The sequence below is a fragment of the Oncorhynchus kisutch genome, linkage group LG24, assembly GCF_002021735.2.
Source record: "Oncorhynchus kisutch isolate 150728-3 linkage group LG24, Okis_V2, whole genome shotgun sequence".
Lineage (NCBI taxonomy): Eukaryota > Metazoa > Chordata > Actinopteri > Salmoniformes > Salmonidae > Oncorhynchus > Oncorhynchus kisutch.
In genome coordinates, this window is record NC_034197.2 from 25134025 (window position 1) to 25151833 (window position 17809).

The 17809-nt window shown below is 42.4% G+C and overlaps 1 protein-coding gene across 2 annotated transcripts in view; it reads left to right on the forward strand.

Moving 5' to 3' along the window:
* The first annotated feature begins 12095 nt into the window (after nucleotides 1-12095).
* LOC109869757 (death-inducer obliterator 1) overlaps nucleotides 12096-17809 on the forward strand; it is a 40932-nt gene continuing 35218 nt past the window's right edge. The window contains exon 1 of one of the 2 annotated variants that reach the window (XM_031804098.1): nucleotides 12096-12222. The gene's annotated coding sequence lies outside the window, so the exon portion shown is untranslated. Of the gene's footprint in view, nucleotides 12228-17809 lie in introns of both variants that reach the window. The other variant, XM_020460019.2, reaches the window with a different exon arrangement.

The window sequence follows — 17809 nt, forward strand, 5'->3', positions numbered from 1 at the left end:
TGCTAGAAAGCAATTTTAAAGTCTTGCTATAGATTTTCAAGCCGTGTCAAAACTGCAACTAGGCCACTAAAGAACATTCAAAGTCATCTTGGTAGGCAACTCCAGTGTAGATTTGGCCTTGTGATGTAGGTCATTGTCCTGCTGAAAGGTGAATTTGTCTCCCAGTGTCTGTTGGAAAGAAGATTAAACCAGTTTTTCCTGTAGTATTTTGTCTGTGATGTCTCCTTCTTTTTATCCTAAAAAACTCCCTAGTCCTTGCCGATGACAAGCATACACATAACATGATGCAGCCACTACCATGCCTGAAAATATGAAGAGTGGTACTCAGTGATGTTGTCACACCTGCTTCCACTCCCCCTTTCTGGCGTTCGAGGCTGTCAAGCTGCCCTTCATTACGCATATTTGTCACCATCATTACACGCATCAGCGCTCATTGGACTCTCCTGGACTCCTTGTTGTTGATTGTCCCCTCTATACCTGTCTGATCCTCAGTTTTGTTCCTTGTGTCAGCATTATTGTTGTAATGTTGTTTTGTTCCCCCCGTCCAGACGCTGTTCTTGTTTAGTTTGATGTCCGTTCTCCATTAAATGTTCACTCCCTGTACTTCAAATTTAATTTGTCACATGCACCAAATACAACAGGTGTATTACAGTGAAATGCTCACTTACAAGCCCTTAAGCAACAATACAGTTTTAAGAAAAATACCTAAAAAGGTAAGAAATAAAAGTGGAACCAGGGGTGCCTCAGCTGGCTCATAGGGCTTCCACGCCTTAGCTGGTTCGAGAGGTTTCCTTGCTTCGGTTGGCTCGGCAGGCTCCCATCCCATGTCATGCCTCAGCTGGCTCGTTGGGCTCCCACGCCTCAGCCGACCCGTAGGGCTCTCACTCCTCAGCCGGCCCGTCGGGCTCTCACGCCTCAGCCGGCTCGTCGGGCTTATATACCTCAGCCGGCTCGACGGGGTTATATACCTCAGCCGGCTTGTCCAGCGCCCATGCCTTGGCCGGCCCTAGATGGTGAGGTACTGTCACGCCTGTTCCCACTCCCCCTATCTGGTGCTTGAGGGCCCTTCATTACACACACATATCACCATAATTACACGCATCAGCACTCATTGGACTCACCTGGACTCCTTTATGTTGTTGACCTCCCCCTCCATATCTGTCATGCCTCGGCCGGCCCGTCAGGCTTGCTCCGGTGGGACGCCGGGTGGCGCCCCTAGATGGTGAGGTACTGTCACGCCTGCTCCCGCTCCCCCTATCTGGCGCTAGAGGGCCGTTCATTACGCACACATGTCACCATAATTACACGCATCAGCGATCATTGGACTCACCTGGACTCCTTTACGTTGTTGACCGCCTCCTCTATATCTGTCTGTTCCTCAGCTTTGTTCCCCGTGTCAGCATTATTGTCGTAAGGTAATTTTGTTCCCCCTGTCCAGACGCTGTTCTTGTTTTGTTTGATGTCCGTTTTCCATTAAATGTTCACTCCCTGTACTTGCTTCTCGTCTCCAGCATCGGTCCTCACAGATGTGTTGTGCTGGATTTACCCCCAACATAGTGATTTGTGTTCAGGACAAAAAGTTAATTTCTTTGCCACATTTTTTACAGTATTACTTAAGTGCCTTGTTACAAAGAGGTTGCATGTTTTGGAGTATTTATATTATGTACAGGTGTCATCTTTTCAAATTGTGATTAAGGTTAATATTGTAAGGTATCTACAATGTTGTTGATCCATTCTCAGTTTTCTCATATCACAACCATTCAACTCTGTAACTGTTTTAAAATCACCTTTGGCCTCATGGTGAAATCCCTGAGCAATTTCCTTCCTCTCCGGCTAGTGAGTTAGGAAGGACGCCTGTATCTTTGTAGTGACTGGCTGTATTGATTCACCATCCAAAGTCTAATTAATAACTTCACCATGCTCAAAGGGATATTAAGGTTTATTTTTTAAATTATATATATTTTTTACACCTACCTTCTTTACGAGGCCTTGAAAAACCTCTCTCATCTTTGTGGTTGAATCTGTGCTTGAAATTCCCTCCTCAATTGATGGGTCTTACAGATAATTGTGTGTGGTCTACAGAGATGTGGTCATTGTTAAAAAATCATGTTAACTACTATTATTGAACACAGAATGGACTCAAGACATTTCAACAACAACACAAATTCACTTTGACCATGATGGGGTATTGTATGTAGATCAGTGACACAAAATCAAAATTGTATACATTTTAAATTCAGGCTGTAACAACAACATGTGGAAAAAGTAAAGGGTTGTTAATACTGTCTTAACATAAATCTTCATTAATGTTCCAGCTGGAGAATTCCTTTGTCTGTAGAAATGCAATGGAACAGAGCTCGCTCTCATGTGAACGAGCGTGGTCAGCTCATGGCACTCTGCCAGAGCCCTGACTCATTCCCCTCTCATTCGGCCCCACTTCACAGTAGAAGCATCAAACAAGGTTCTAAAGACTGTTGACATCTAGTGGAAGCCATAGGAAGTGCAATATGACCAATATCCCACTGTGTATTCGATAGGCCAAGAGTTGAAAAACTACAAACCTCAGATTTCCCACTTCCTGGTTGGATTTGTTCTCAGGTTTTTGCCTGCCATATGAGTTCTGTTATACTCACAGACATCATTCAAACAGTTTATAAACTTTAGAGTGTTTTCTATCCAAATATACTAATAATATGCATATCTTAGCTTCTGAGACTGAGTAGAAGGCAATTTACTCTGGGCACCTTATTCATCCAAGCTACTCAATACTGCCCCCAGCCATAAGATGTTAAGGCACTGCATGGACACCTCATCATCAGCCCATTTTATAGGTAAATTGCAGGGTAATGTAAAAGTTGTATATTTTAAAGATACAATACGTAATATGGTGCACGCCATAATTGGGTTTTAATCCAGAGGCCAGACAAGTTATCTGGGTCTTGTTTTAGTAACAGTGAAATCAGACCTTCTTGCTGAGTACCTGACAGACTAGTTAAAGCAACCTAAAAATTGAGCTTTGAGTACATCAAAAAAAGAGTTGATATACTGTACCTTTACCGGTATACCATGAAGCCTTGGAGTTTTTCCAGACTGAAAGGATTTAATAGCCTCAAAGTTATTTCTCTGTAATTTGGCCTTCGCACTGATCTTTTTAGGGATTTGTTAACTCATTCATTTATTTATTAGGAAATAAAATCCTTACTGTAATCATCATTCAGTGGGAGAGACTGAAAAGAAAACATCTGCTTAAAATATTTAGCTTCCTCTTTTTTTTAAATAAGTTGGAGAGTCCTGAATGACTGTCTTTAGTAGTGAGTTTCTACCCATTATTTTTGGTGGCTTTCCTGTGTTGAAGATTATTAAGGAAAAATGTGATGCATTTTTCGACATACTCCATCTAGTTTGCTTTATTTTTGTAATTTATTACATTAGATTGTTCTTAAATATGGTCGGTCCTCCAGTTCTTTTTGCTTTTCCTCTAGCTTGTTTTGTGCCTCTATAGTACCGTTTTTATTGCAATCTACCTGTACCTGTGGACAGCTTGGAAAGACGGCAACCGGGGCAGGGAGGGTTGGCAAACAAAACCACTTCCTCCGTGCGGAGGAGACGCAAACTAAACTACAGAGGGCTAATGATGCATTGAAATGGACAACTGAATATGACCATGGAATATGTGTGTTTGGAAAGGTCTGCAAGAATGCCAGAGGCCTTACAATTAATACATTCTAGATTAAATGTCTAGAGGAGGTAGTAGCGACAAAACACACAGGTAGCGAACCTGGTGAGACGCAGGAGGAGCCAGGCCCAGAGTCACACCAAAGAGCCCGGAGCCTCCATGTGTCGCAACAAGACCCTCCTGGAAGACCATCGGAGAAGGTTTGAATCAAATGGCCGCAAACCTGCAAGACAACAGTGTGGCAACAGTTTGACGAGGATGCAGACAAGGTGCGGGAAGCAACAGAAAAGGAAGGTGCAGACAGGAGGCTACAAAGTATGATGACAATCTTTGTCAGCCTATCAGAGGAAAGGTTTGGCGCAGTGGAGCAGAGGCCTGTGAGAACACTGTACACCATGAACTAGAGAGCTGTGAAAATCCACAAGATCAGGCAGGAACTGAATATCCTCAAGAAACAGCACAAGGAGGCCAGTGAGGAGCAACGGCCACCCTTGGCAGAGCTACGGAGCATCTTGAGAAAGAAGATATTGACTATGCGTAGGGCTGAATGGCATAGAAGACGGTGGAAAGAAAGAGCCAACTGCCTTTATAGCCAATCCCTTTGGTTTCACAAAGCAGCTACTAGGACAGAAGCACAGTGGGAACTTGGTTTGTTCCAAAGAGGAGATTGACTAGCACATCCAGAGCACATACAGTGACCCCGACAAGGAGCAGGAGATGGGGCAGTGCAATATCTTGATACACCCACTAGTACCAGTCACAGAGTTCGACAACAGGGAGCTATTTCTGAAAGAAGTACAGGACGTCAAAATATTTTTCCAGCGTTTCAGGTTTCATACATTCACATATAAAGATGAAATATTCACTTACTTTTTGAAAATCTTCCTCTGATTTGTCATCCAAAGGGTCCCAGCTATAACATGTAGTGTCGTTTTGTTAGATAAAATCCTTATTTATATCCCAAAAAGTCAAGTTTAGTTGGTGCCATTGATTTGAGTAATCCACTCGTTCAACTTGCAGAGAAAGGAATCCGAAAATCTACCCCTAAACTTTGTTTCAACAAGTCAAAATACATTTCTATTTACTCCTCAGATACCCTAAAATGTAATCAAACTATAATATTTATTTCTGAAAGAATATGTATGTTCAATAGGAACCCGATTTTAGCAAGTGCATCTTGTCTTCATGCCGCGCGCAAAAACACGGATTTCCAAAACGGTTATTTCTTATTCGTTTTTGACGTTACAAGCCTGAAAACCTTGAACATAGACTGCTGACACCCTGTTGAACCATAGGAATTACATCCAGGGAGCTAATTTACAATATGACCTTTGTCTTGCATTTCTAAGAGGATGGTCTCTCTCCCCAAAAAAATTCTGGTTGGTTTTCCTTTGGATTTTCTCCCACCATATCTATTGTGTTATATTCTCCTACATTTTTAAAACACTTCTACAAACTTCAAAGTGTTTTCTTTCCAATGGTACCAATTATATGCATATCCTGGCTTCAGGGCCTGAGCTACAGGCAGTTTACTTTGGGCACGTCATTCAGGCAGAAATTGAGAAAAAAGGGGCCTAGCCCTAATTAAGAAACAATTGTCCTCCAGTAGACTTTAATCAAAATGTCCAATATCCCCGGCCAAGTGGAAATTGTGTAAGAGTTATGTGAGGACCAATTAGATGATGGTCCGATCACATTCTGTCTCCTATTAATACTTTCTTTAACCTTTGGTGCCAGAGAGAAAGAGACAAGAATGCAATTTTTTTTGTCTCCACATATATGCTATCCGCTAGTTCTAATGTGTCCATGATATTTGTAAACTCCTTACGGGCACGAGGATGATAGTTTGTAGTGTGATTTCCTTCACGGTTCATTGAGGTACTTAACACTGTTATAGCCTCCCATCATAATGATTTGATCGTTTGTTGCCTGTAAGTTCAATAGATTGGTATGAATATTTTGGAAGAAGTTTGGATCATCCTGATTTGGACCATATAGATTAATGAACCAAATCTTCTTCTTCTATGATATCATGGTGGTCCGCAAACAATAATTTAAGTGCATGCTGCCACTTACTGTGCTGGATTGTACGATCAATCATGATCTGGCCAATTCTGTACTGCCATGAAAATATAATAAAAACCAAATAAATCCCTACTAACTTCTACCCCCCATCCCAAAACCCCTCCCCACTCCCTTACTCCATCTATATATTGCTGAAACACTCCACCCTTAGGATTGCTTAGCATATCAACAACCATTTCAACAGTAATATCTGTTACGCCCAATATCTCTTTTGCCATCTCCACAATAACCTTCACCCTGGCATTTCTACTTTTATTCATGATCAAAGTGTCCTGGCACAGTCCCCGCAGCCGGACAACTTTCTCACGGTTTCTGGAAGGAAATGCTGTAGGAACGCTCAACCGGTGTCGCTCATTCAGCCGACAGAAACTTTCAACCGGTTTTCCCCATTAAGCAGCGGGTCGGAGTCAGAGGCCGATTCTTCTCTGGTCTCTACTCCTCCCGTTACGGGGTCTGAGACGCCGAAGCTTCCCACCATTAGCTCTGACAAATTGAAAACTCTAGTCATTGGCGACTCCATTACCCGCAGTATTAGACTTAAAGCGAATCATCCAGCGATCATACACTGTTTACCCGGGGGCAGGGCTACCGACGTTAAGGCTAATCTGAAGATGGTGCTGGCTAAAGCTAAAACTGGCGAGTGTAGAGAGTATAGAGATATTGTTATCCACGTCGGCACCAACGATGTTAGGATGAAACAGTCAGAAATCACCAAGCGCAACATAGCTTCTGCGTGCATATCAGCTAGAAAGATGTGTCGGCATCAAGTAATTGTCTCTGGCCCCCTCCCAGTTAGGGGGAGTGATGAGCTCTACAGCAGAGTCTCACAACTCAATCGCTGGTTGAAAACTGTTTTCTGCCCCTCCCAAAAGTTAGAATTTGTAGATAATTGGCCCTCTTTCTGGGACTCACCCACAAACAGGACCAAGCCTGACCTGCTGAGGAGTGACGGACTCCATCCTAGCTGGAGGGGTGCTCTCATCTTATCTACCAACATAGACAGGGCTCTAACTCCTCTAGCTCCACAACGAAATAGGGTGCAGGCCAGGCAGCAGGCTGTTAGCCAGCCTGCCAGCATAGTGGAGTCTGCCACTAGCACAGTCAGTGTAGTCAGCTCAGCTATCACCATTGAGACAGTGTCTGTGCCTCGACCTAGGTTGGGCAAAACTAAACATGGCGGTGTTCGCCTTAGCAATCTCACTAGGATAAAGACCACCTCCATTCCTGTCATTACTGAAAGAGATCATGATACCTCACATCTCAAAATAGGGCTACTTAATGTTAGATCCCTTACTTCAAAGGCAATTATAGTCAATGAACTAATCACTGATCATAATCTTGATGTGATTGGCCTGACTGAAACATGGCTTAAGCCTGATGAATTTACTGTTTTAAATGAGGCCTCACCTCCTGGCTACACTAGTGACCATATCCCCCGTGCACCCCGCAAAGGCGGAGGTATTGCTAACATTTACGACAGCAAATTTCAATTTACAAAAAAAAAAATGACATTTTCGTCTTTTGAGCTTCTAGTCATGAAATCTATGCAGCCTACTCAATCACTTTTTATAGCTACTGTTTACAGGCCTCCTGGGCCATATACAGCGTTTCTCACTGAGTTCCCTGAATTCCTATCGGACCTTGTAGTCATAGCAGATAATATTCTAATCTTTGGTGACTTTAATATTCACATGGAAAAGTCCACAGACCCACTCCAAAAGGCTTTCGGAGCCATCATCGACTCAGTGGGTTTTGTCCAACATGTCTCTGGACCCACTCACTGTCACAGTCATACGCTGGACCTAGTTTTGTCCCATGGAATAAATGTGGTGGATCTTAATGTTTTTCCTCATAATCCTGGACTATCGGACCACCATTTTATTACGTTTGCAATTGCAACAAATAATCTGCTTAGACCCCAACCAAGGAACATCAAAAGTCGTGCTATAAATTCACAGACAACACAAAGATTCCTTGATGCCCTTCCAGACTCCCTCTGCCTACCCAAGGACGCCAGAGGACAAAAATCAGTTAACCACCTAACTGAGGATCTCAATTTAACCTTGCGCAATACCCTAGATGCAGTTGCACCCCTAAAAACTAAAAAAATGTCTCATAAGAAACTAGCTCCCTGGTACACAGAAAATACCCGAGCTCTGAAGCAAGCTTCCAGAAAATTGGAACGGAAATGGCGCCACACCAAACTGGAAGTCTTCCGACTAGCTTGGAAGGACGTTACCGTGCAGTACCGTAGAGCCCTTACTGCTGCTCGATCATCCTATTTTTCTAACTTAATTGAGGAAAATAAGAACAATCCGAAATTCCTTTTTAATACTGTCGCAAAGCTAACTAAAAAGCAGCATTCCCCAAGAGAGGATGACTTTCACTTTAGCAGTGATAAATTCATGAACTTCTTTGAGGAAAAGATTATGATTATTAGAAAGCAAATTACGGACTCCTCTTTAAACCTGCGTATTCCTCCAAACCTCAGTTGTCCTGAGTCTGCACAACTCTGCCAGGACCTAGGATCAAGAGAGACGCTCAAGTGTTTTAGTACTATATCTCTTGACACAATGATGAAAATAATCATGGCCTCTAAACCTTCAAGCTGCATACTGGACCCTATTCCAACTAAACTACTGAAAGAGCTGCTTCCTGTGCTTGGCCCTCCTATGTTGAACATAATAAACGGCTCTCTATGCACTGGATGTGTACCAAACTCACTAAAAGTGGCAGTAATAAAGCCTCTCTTGAAAAAGCCAAACCTTGACCCAGAAAATATAAAAAACTATCGGCCTATATCGAATCTTCCATTCCTCTCAAAAATTTTAGAGAAGGCTGTTGCGCAGCAACTCACTGCCTTCCTGAAGACAAACAATGTATACGAAATGCTTCAGTCTGGTTTTAGACCCCATAATAGCACTGAGACGGCACTTGTGAAGGTGGTAAATGACATTTTAATGGCATCGGACCGAGGCTCTGCATCTGTCCTCGTGCTCCTAGACCTTAGTGCTGCTTTTGATACCATCGATCACCACATTCTTTTGGAGAGATTGGAAACCCAAATTGGTCTACACGGACATGTTCTGGCCTGGTTTAGATCTTATCTGTCGGAAAGATATCAGTTTGTCTCTGTGAATGGTTTGTCCTCTGACAAATCAACTGTAAATTTCGGTGTTCCTCAAGGTTCCGTTTTAGGACCATTATTGTTTTCACTATATATTTTACCTCTTGGGGATGTTATTCGAAAACATAATGTAAACTTTCACTGCTATGTGGATGACACACAGCTGTACATTTCAATGAAACATGGTGAAGCCCCAAAATTGCCCTCGCTAGAAGCATGTGTTTCAGACATAAGGAAGTGGATGGCTGCAAACTTTCTACTATTAAACTCGGACAAAACAGAGATGCTTGTTCTAGGTCCCAAGAAACAAAGAGATCTTCTGTTGAATCTGACAATTAATCTTAATGGTTGTACAGTCGTCTCAAATAAAACTGTGAAGGACCTCGGCGTTACTCTGGACCCTGATCTCTCTTTTGAAGAACATATCAAGACCATTTCGAGGACAGCTTTTTTCCATCTACGTAACATTGCAAAAATCAGAAACTTTCTGTCCAAAAATGATGCAGAAAAATTAATCCATGCTTTTGTCACTTCTAGGTTAGACTACTGCAATGCTCTATTTTCCGGCTACCCGGATAAAGCACTAAATAAACTTCAGTTAGTGCTAAATACGGCTGCTAGAATCCTGACTAGAACCAAAAAATTTGATCATATTACTCCAGTGCTAGCCTCTCTACACTGGCTTCCTGTCAAAGCAAGGGCTGATTTCAAGGTTTTACTGCTAACCTACAAAGCATTACATGGGCTTGCTCCTACCTATCTCTCTGATTTGGTCCTGCCATACATACCTACACGTACGCTACGGTCACAAGACGCAGGCCTCCTAATTGTCCCTAGAATTTCTAAGCAAACAGCTGGAGGCAGGGCTTTCTCCTATAGAGCTCAATTTTTATGGAACAGTCTGCCTACCCATGTCAGAGACGCAAACTCGGTCTCAACCTTTAAGTCTTTACTGAAGACTCATCTCTTCAGTGGGTCATATGATTGAGTGTAGTCTGGCCCAGGAGTGGGAAGGTGAACGGAAAGGCTCTGGAGCAACGAACCGCCCTTGCTGTCTCTGCCTGGCCGGTTCCCCTCTTTCCACTGGGATTCTCTGCCTCTAACCCTATTACGGGGGCTGAGTCACTGGCTTGCTGGGGCTCTCTCATGCCGTCCCTGGAGGGGGTGCGTCACCTGAATGGGTTGATTCACTGTTGTGGTCATCCTGTCTGGGTTGGCGCCCCCCCCTTGGGTTGTGCCGTGGCGGAGATCTTTGTGGGCTATACTCAGCCTTGTCTCAGGATGGTAAGTTGGTGGTTGAAGATATCCCTCTAGTGGTGTGGGGGCTGTGCTTTGGCAAAGTGGGTGGGGTTATATCCTTCCTGTTTGGCCCTGTCCGGGGGTGTCCTCGGATGGGGCCACAGTGTCTCCTGACCCCTCCTGTCTCAGCCTCCAGTATTTATGCTGCAGTAGTTTATGTGTCGGGGGGCTGGGGTCAGTTTGTTATATCTGGAGTACTTCTCCTGTCCTATTCGGTGTCCTGTGTGAATCTAAGTGTGCGTTCTCTAATTCTCTCCTTCTCTCTTTCTTTCTCTCTCTCGGAGGACCTGAGCCCTAGGACCATGCCCCAGGACTACCTGACATGATGACTCCTTGCTGTCCCCAGTCCACCTGGCCATGCTGCTGCTCCAGTTTCAACTTCCACCTGACTGTGCTGCTGCTCCAGTTTCAACTGTTCTGCCTTATTATTATTCGACCATGCCGGTCATTTATGAACATTTGAACATCTTGGCCATGTTCTGTTATAATCTCCACCCGGCACAGCCAGAAGAGGACTGGCCACCCCACATAGCCTGGTTCCTCTCTAGGTTTCTTCCTAGTTATTGGCCTTTCTAGGGAGTTTTTCCTAGCCACCGTGCTTCTACACCTGCATTGCTTGCTGTTTGGGGTTTTAGGCTGGGTTTCTGTACAGCACTTTGAGATATCAGCTGATGTACGAAGGGCTATATAAATAAATTTGATTTGATTTGATTTGATTTAACACTGCACATTCATGAGTGCAATATTTTCTACTGGTCAACCTTTTGGCTTCAATCACTCTTCCTCTCTTCACATTTTCTTCAATGTTATCTATGGACATAGATATGGGAACCCCAGTGATGACTCCCCGCAATCTAGCATAAGTACCAGGGACAAGGCTTTTAATCTTCTTCCCATTAAGCTTTTCCATTTTCAGATTCTTCTCATGATGAGCCTGGCTACAAAGGAAACAATATTAACAATCTACCATTTCCAATGAACCAAGCTAATTTGACTTCATCTACCTCTTTCTCTGCGGCATTAGTTGGTCAGATTTGGTGTAAATGAGGCCCTGTTGTCTCATCAAACACTATCACCACTTTCCACTGCAACACATTATTACTTTTGCTTCATTGGCCCTCTTTATGCTTTCTCTACTAGATGCTCTACGGCTTTCTGTATAATGATCTCTCTTCTTTCTATGTCTTTCCACTATCATTCCGGTCCTTGACCCTCATCTTCCCGCTCCATACCATCAGAACTGACACCCATATTGTTGGCATTCCAGCACAACTGTTGCTTCACCAACTTTTTCTCAATTTCCTCCACTTCGTCCGCACTACTCTCCCCATTTCCGAAACATTAAATGTCTTCAATATGCAAAAATATCACAAAAAAGCCTCAATCTCTTTTCCTCCAGGCCTTTCAGCCATAAGCCAAATCATCTTCCTTGCGGATCTTTCCTGACAGTTTACACATTCAGATCAAAATCATTGTTAATTAGTATCATTACCTTTTTTGAGTTCCTTTGTCCATGATAGAAAATTATTTCACCACCCCAGTCTTTTTTTCACGCAACTTCATCTTTAGATGTAGAGTGAGTTTCCTGTAACAGTAGATGTTACATTCCTTCTCCACTTTAAACTGATTGCCTTTTCTTATAATCTGCTAAGACATTACACTTATAACTGGCTATACTTATTTCACCCCTAGCTGTACTTTTAGTTTATGGTTGACACAGCGTATTTGCCATTAGCCAATCATGTTTCTCATGTGAATGCATTCAACTTGTATTTACAACTTCACAACTGGTTATTATCACCATCCCACTTGGTTATGAACGCAGCATAAATTTCGATTTGGATGACCATTGAAAACATTTTTACAAATCGTTGCTCGTTTTTCCCGCGGTCCCAGTTGTCTTGAACGCACTGAGGTCGTAGGTCGGAGATTTCGTAGTTCCAAGTTGTCGTGAACGCAACAACACAGTGGAGGAGAAGACAAAATGGAAGGCTGTGTAGACGTTTTCCTACGACAGAACACAACTGGATAACCAGTAAGGTAGCTAGCTATTGTTTAAACAAAAATATCGTAAGATTTATTAATACAATTATATTTTACAACAACAGTTAGTTAGACGCAAGCTAGCCAAATTAAATGACATTAAAACATTGTCACGCGGTAAGGCTCCTTGACCCTGTGAATAGCATAGGCCAGTTAACTAGCTAACGCCAGGTAGGCTTGCTAGCTAGTATGTTATTTTAATTTCATTTTGTATCAATAATGTTTGGTAGTTATACTGCTAGATATAATATCACTACACACGCCGCTTGGCTAGCAAGCTAGGTTGCTAACGTTAGTGCAAACATTCCACGAACTGTAGTTAACTAACGTTAGCTTGTTAGCTAGCTTGCTAGGTGGGGGGAGGGTGCCTAGTCTAGTTTTTTAAAACGGCATACTTTTGTTTTAGTCACTAGATAAAGCGTTAGCTAGCTACATGCCTACATTGATGGTTTCATTCAGTGGCAGTAATGTAATATTTCAGTGGTGGACTTCATTAATCTTTATTTTTGCGGTGTCAGTGTTACAACTCAACTTCTAAAATTAACTGTATGTATAATTTACAAGCCTCTGTAGTAAACAGCAAGTCCTGCTTGAAATTCACATTTTCTATGGGATGAATGAGGGAGGAATACTTGATCAGAAATGGTCTTTGTTTGATGTTATGGACATGGGGGGGGATGCACGGTTTTTGAACACCCAAGTGATGTCTCTTTCTAGTCATGACATGACATAATGCTCATAGTCTTGTCTACGAGCTAGATGCATCTTTTTTTATTATTCTTGTCTGATTCTGAATTCAAACTTGGCTTGTGTATAACTCTGGTACAGGGCGTTAGTGCGGCCCAGCCAGTGAACCAGAATGATTAATTATATTTTTATGGGCTCAGGTAGGCCCAGTGTTAGCAAGAGTCCTGTAGTGAGCTACTGTCAGTTATTTACATCAGGTGATGTGATTTCACAGGCAGTTATTTAAAGATGGTAGCTATTTATTTATTTAAATTTAAGGACCCCTTTAGATATTCAGTATCAGTCAAAAGTTTGGACACAGCTACTCAAGGGTTTTACTTAATGGTTTACTGTTTCCTACATTGGTGAATAATAGTGAACACATCAAAACTATGAAATAACACAAAAATGCAATGATGTAGTAATGATAAAAGTAGCCACAATTTGCCTTGATGCCAGCTTTGCGCAGTCTTGGCATTCTCTCAACCAGCTTCACCTGGAATGCGTTTCCAACAGTCTTGAAGGAGTTCCCATATATGCTGAGCACTTGTTGACTGCTTTTCTTTCACTCTGGTCCAACTCATCCCAAACCATCTCAATTGGTTTGAGGTCGGGTGGTTGAGGAGGCCAGGTCAGCTCCATCACTCTTCTTGGTCAAATAGCCATTAAACAGCTTGGAGGTGTGTTGGGTCATTGTCCTGTTGAAAAACAAATGACAGTCCCACTAAGTGCAAACCAGATGGGATGGTGTATCGCTGCAGAATGCTGTGGTAGCCATGCTGGTTAAGTGTGCCATGAATTCTAAATAAATCACTGAGTGTCACCAGCAAAGCACCATCACACACCCCCTCCATGCTTCACAGTGGAAACGACACAAGCAGAGATAATCCGTTCACCTATTCTGCATCCACCTATTCTGGAACCAAAAATCTCAAATTTGAACTCATAAGACCAAAGGACAGATTTCCACTTGGGGTGCACAATATATCGGTGAACATATCAGAATCAGACGATATTAGCTAAAAATGTCAACATCGGTATTGGCCGATGTGCAAAATCGATGTCAAGCTGACGTGCATACCTATATAACGAAGGTACATGACGTAATGACAGCAAGTACAATTTTGCGCTATAGGTGCAACACAGCATTCCTAAACTAGCCCACAATGTCTGCTGTGTGGATCGAGTAGTCAACAAGTCACGCAGTCATTTGAGTAACAAGAGTAACAACATTTCAGCGAGACAACTCGAAGGCAGAATCCATCAAAGCCAAGATAATGGAATTCATTGCCCTTGAAAATCAACCGTTTTCTGTTGTGTGTGATGTTGTCTTTCTCAGACTGGTCGAGCACCGGTTAACACTACCAAGTGCGCTATTTTTCAGATGTTGCCCTACCGGAGTTACACAGTAATAGCGTCACTGCTATTAGCTTCATGACATACATACTATGGAACTCCGTATGTGTCTTTGCGTGTCAAAAAATATACAGTAGCACTGTCAAAAGTTGTACAACAAAGCATCATTTGTTCGACCGCAACTTCTGAGGTAGGTTGCTACCTAGCTAGCACCAATACAACCAGCCTGAAAACAATGACCAGTAGAAACTGCAGTCATTTTCATTATTCTTAGCAATGATTAAGGAGTCCTTGTAAGTATTAGCTAGGTTGCCACTTGTTTGCCTATTGAAATTGAACTTCACTTCATAAAAATAAATAGCTAGCTGTTTACAGCTTACAGACGGTAGGCAATTAAGGTCACAGTTATGAAAACTTAGGACACTAAAGAGGCCTTTCTACTGACTCTGAAAAAAACCAAAAGAAAGATGCCCAAGGTCCCTGTTCAACTGCGTGAACGTGGCTGAGGCATGAGAACTGCAGATGTGGCCAGGGCAATAAATTGCAATGTCCGTACTGTGAGATGCCTTAGATAGGGATACAGGGAGACAGAACAGACAGCTGATCGCCCTCGCAGTGGCAGACCACGTGTAACAACACCTGCAGAGGATCGGTACATCCGAACATCACACTTGCGGGACAGGTACAGGATGGCAACAACAACTGCCCGAGTTACACCAGGAACACACAATCCCTCTATTAGTGCTTAGACTGTCCGCAATAGGCCTAGAGAGGCTGGACTGAGGGCTTGTAGGCCTGTGCTAAGGCAGGTCCTCACCAGACATCACCAGCAACAACGTCGCCTATGGGCACAAACCCACCGTCGCTGGACCAGACAGGACTGGCAAAAAGTGCTCTTCATGGATGGGTAGCAGTTTTCTCTCACCCGGGGTGATGGTCGGATTCGTGTTTATCGTTGAAGGAATGAGCGTTACACCGAGGCCTGTACTCTGGAGCGGGATCGTTTTGGAGGTGGAGGGTCCGTCATGGTCTGGAGTGGTGTGTCACAGCATCATCGGACTGAGCTTGTAGTCATTGCAGGAAATCTCAACGCTGTGCGTTACAGGGAAGACCACCTCCCTCATGTGGTACCCTTCCTGCAGGCTCATCCTGACATGACCCTCCAGCATGACAATGCCATCAGCCATACTGCTTGTTCTGTGCGTTATTTCCTGCAAGACAGGAATGCCAGTGTTCTGCCATGGCCAGCGAAGAGTCCGGATCTCAATCCCATTGAGCACGTCTTTGACCTGTTGGATCGGAGGGAGGGCTAGGGCCATTCACCCCTTAAATGTACGGGAGCTTGCAGGTACCTTGGTGAAGAGTGGGGTAACATCTCACAGCAAGAACTGGTAAATCTGGTGCAGTCCATGAGGAGGAGATGCACTGCAGTACTTAATGCAGCTGGTGGCCACACCAGATACTGGCTTTGTTCAGGGACACATTATTCAATTTTTGTTAGTCACATGTCTGTGGAACTTGTTCAGTTTATGTCTCAGATGTTTAATCTTATGTTCATACAAATATTTACACTTTATTTTTGCTGAAAATAAACACAGTTGACATTGAGAGGACAATTTTTTTGGGCTGAGTTTAGTAATCTAGCGAACTCTAGCTACTGAAACAGATTGTCGTTTTGCTATGTTTTTGGGGAAGAACATTGTCCATGAGCTAGCTATTTTTTTCATGACCGGCACTGTAGTTTCGCCAGACAACTTTACCAGCATAGAACAAGTATCTATGAATCGTTGTGATTCATTGATCCTTGACACGTTAAGGTTTTTTGACATGTCAAATAGTATATATTTTGACACGCAAAGACCCAAACGGCGGTCCATAGAAATGCTGGTTGAGAAGTAAACAACTGAACAAATGAACAGCGAACCAGCATAGCAAGTAAGTGAATGATGGCTGATTTAATTATGGCCGATTTCAAGTTTTCTTAACGATCATTAATCGGCCATTTTGGATGACGATAATGGCCGATTACAAAACAATCCACAAGGAGATTGCATGGCAGGCTGACCACCTGTTACACGTGTGCAACATCAGAAGGACCTTGTGGCTGCAAGGAGCCAAGGTAAGTTGCTAGCTAGCATTAAACTTAACTTATTGAAAACCATCAATCTTCACAGAATCACGAGTTAACTACACATGGTTGATGTATTACTAGGTTAACTAGCTTGTCCTGCGTTGCATATAATCAAAGCAGTGCCTGTTAATTTACCATCGAATCACAGCCTACTTCAACTTCGCCAAACTGGTGATGATTTAACAAAAGCACATTCGCGAAAAAAGCACAATTGTTGCACAAATGTACCTAACCGTGAACACCAATGCCCTTCTTAAAATCAATACACAGAAGTATATATTTTTAAGCCTGCATATTTAGTTCAAATAAATCCATGTTAGCAGGCAGTATTATCTAGGAAATTTGTGTCACTTCTCTTGCGTTCAGTGCAAGCAGAGTCAGGGTATATGCAGCAGTTTGGGCCGCCTGGCTCTTTGCAAACTGTGAAGACCATTTCTTCCTAACAAAGACCGTAATTAATTTGCCAGAATTTAACATAATTATGACAACATTGAAGGTTGTGTAATGTAACAGCAATATCTAGACTTAGGGTTGCCACCCGTTCGATAAAATACGAAACAGTTCTGTATTACACTGAAAGAATAAACATAATTTTTTAAATGATAGTTTCTGGATTTGACCATATTAATGACCAAAGGCTCGAATTTCTGTGTTTATTTATTATATTATAATTAAGTCTATGATTTGATATTTGATAAAGCACTGTGAGCGGTGGTAGGGAGCAGCAGGCTGGTAAGCATTCAAACTGCACTTTACCGCGTTTGCAAGCAGCTCTTAGCAATGCTTGAAGCACAGCACTGTTTATGACTTCAAGCCTATCAACTCCTGAGATTAGGCTGGCAATACTAAAGTGCCTAAAACAACATCCAATAGTCAAAGGTATATGAAATAGAAATGGTGTAGAGAGAAATAGTCGACACATCCTATATTAACTACAGCCTAAAACTTCTTACTGGGAATATTGAAGATTCATGTTAAATTGAACCACCAGCTTTAATATATTCTCATGTTCTGAGCAAGAAACTTAAATGTTAGCTTTTTGCATGGCACATGTTGCACTTTTACTTTCTTCTCAACACTGTTTTTGCATTATTTAAACCAAATTGAACATGTTTCATTATTTATTTGAGAAAATTGATTTTAGTTATGTATTATGTTAAGTTAAAATAAGTATTCATTCAGTATTGTTGTAATTGTTATTATTACAAATATATATTTTTTTAAAGAAAAGAAGAGCACTTTTTTTGTCCTTCAATTATCGGAATCGGTGTTTAAAAATCATAATCGGTCGACCTCTAACTAGAATGCTTAACGTTTTTAAAATTGGTTATCGGTATCGTTTTTTTGTGTGAAGGGAAATATCAGG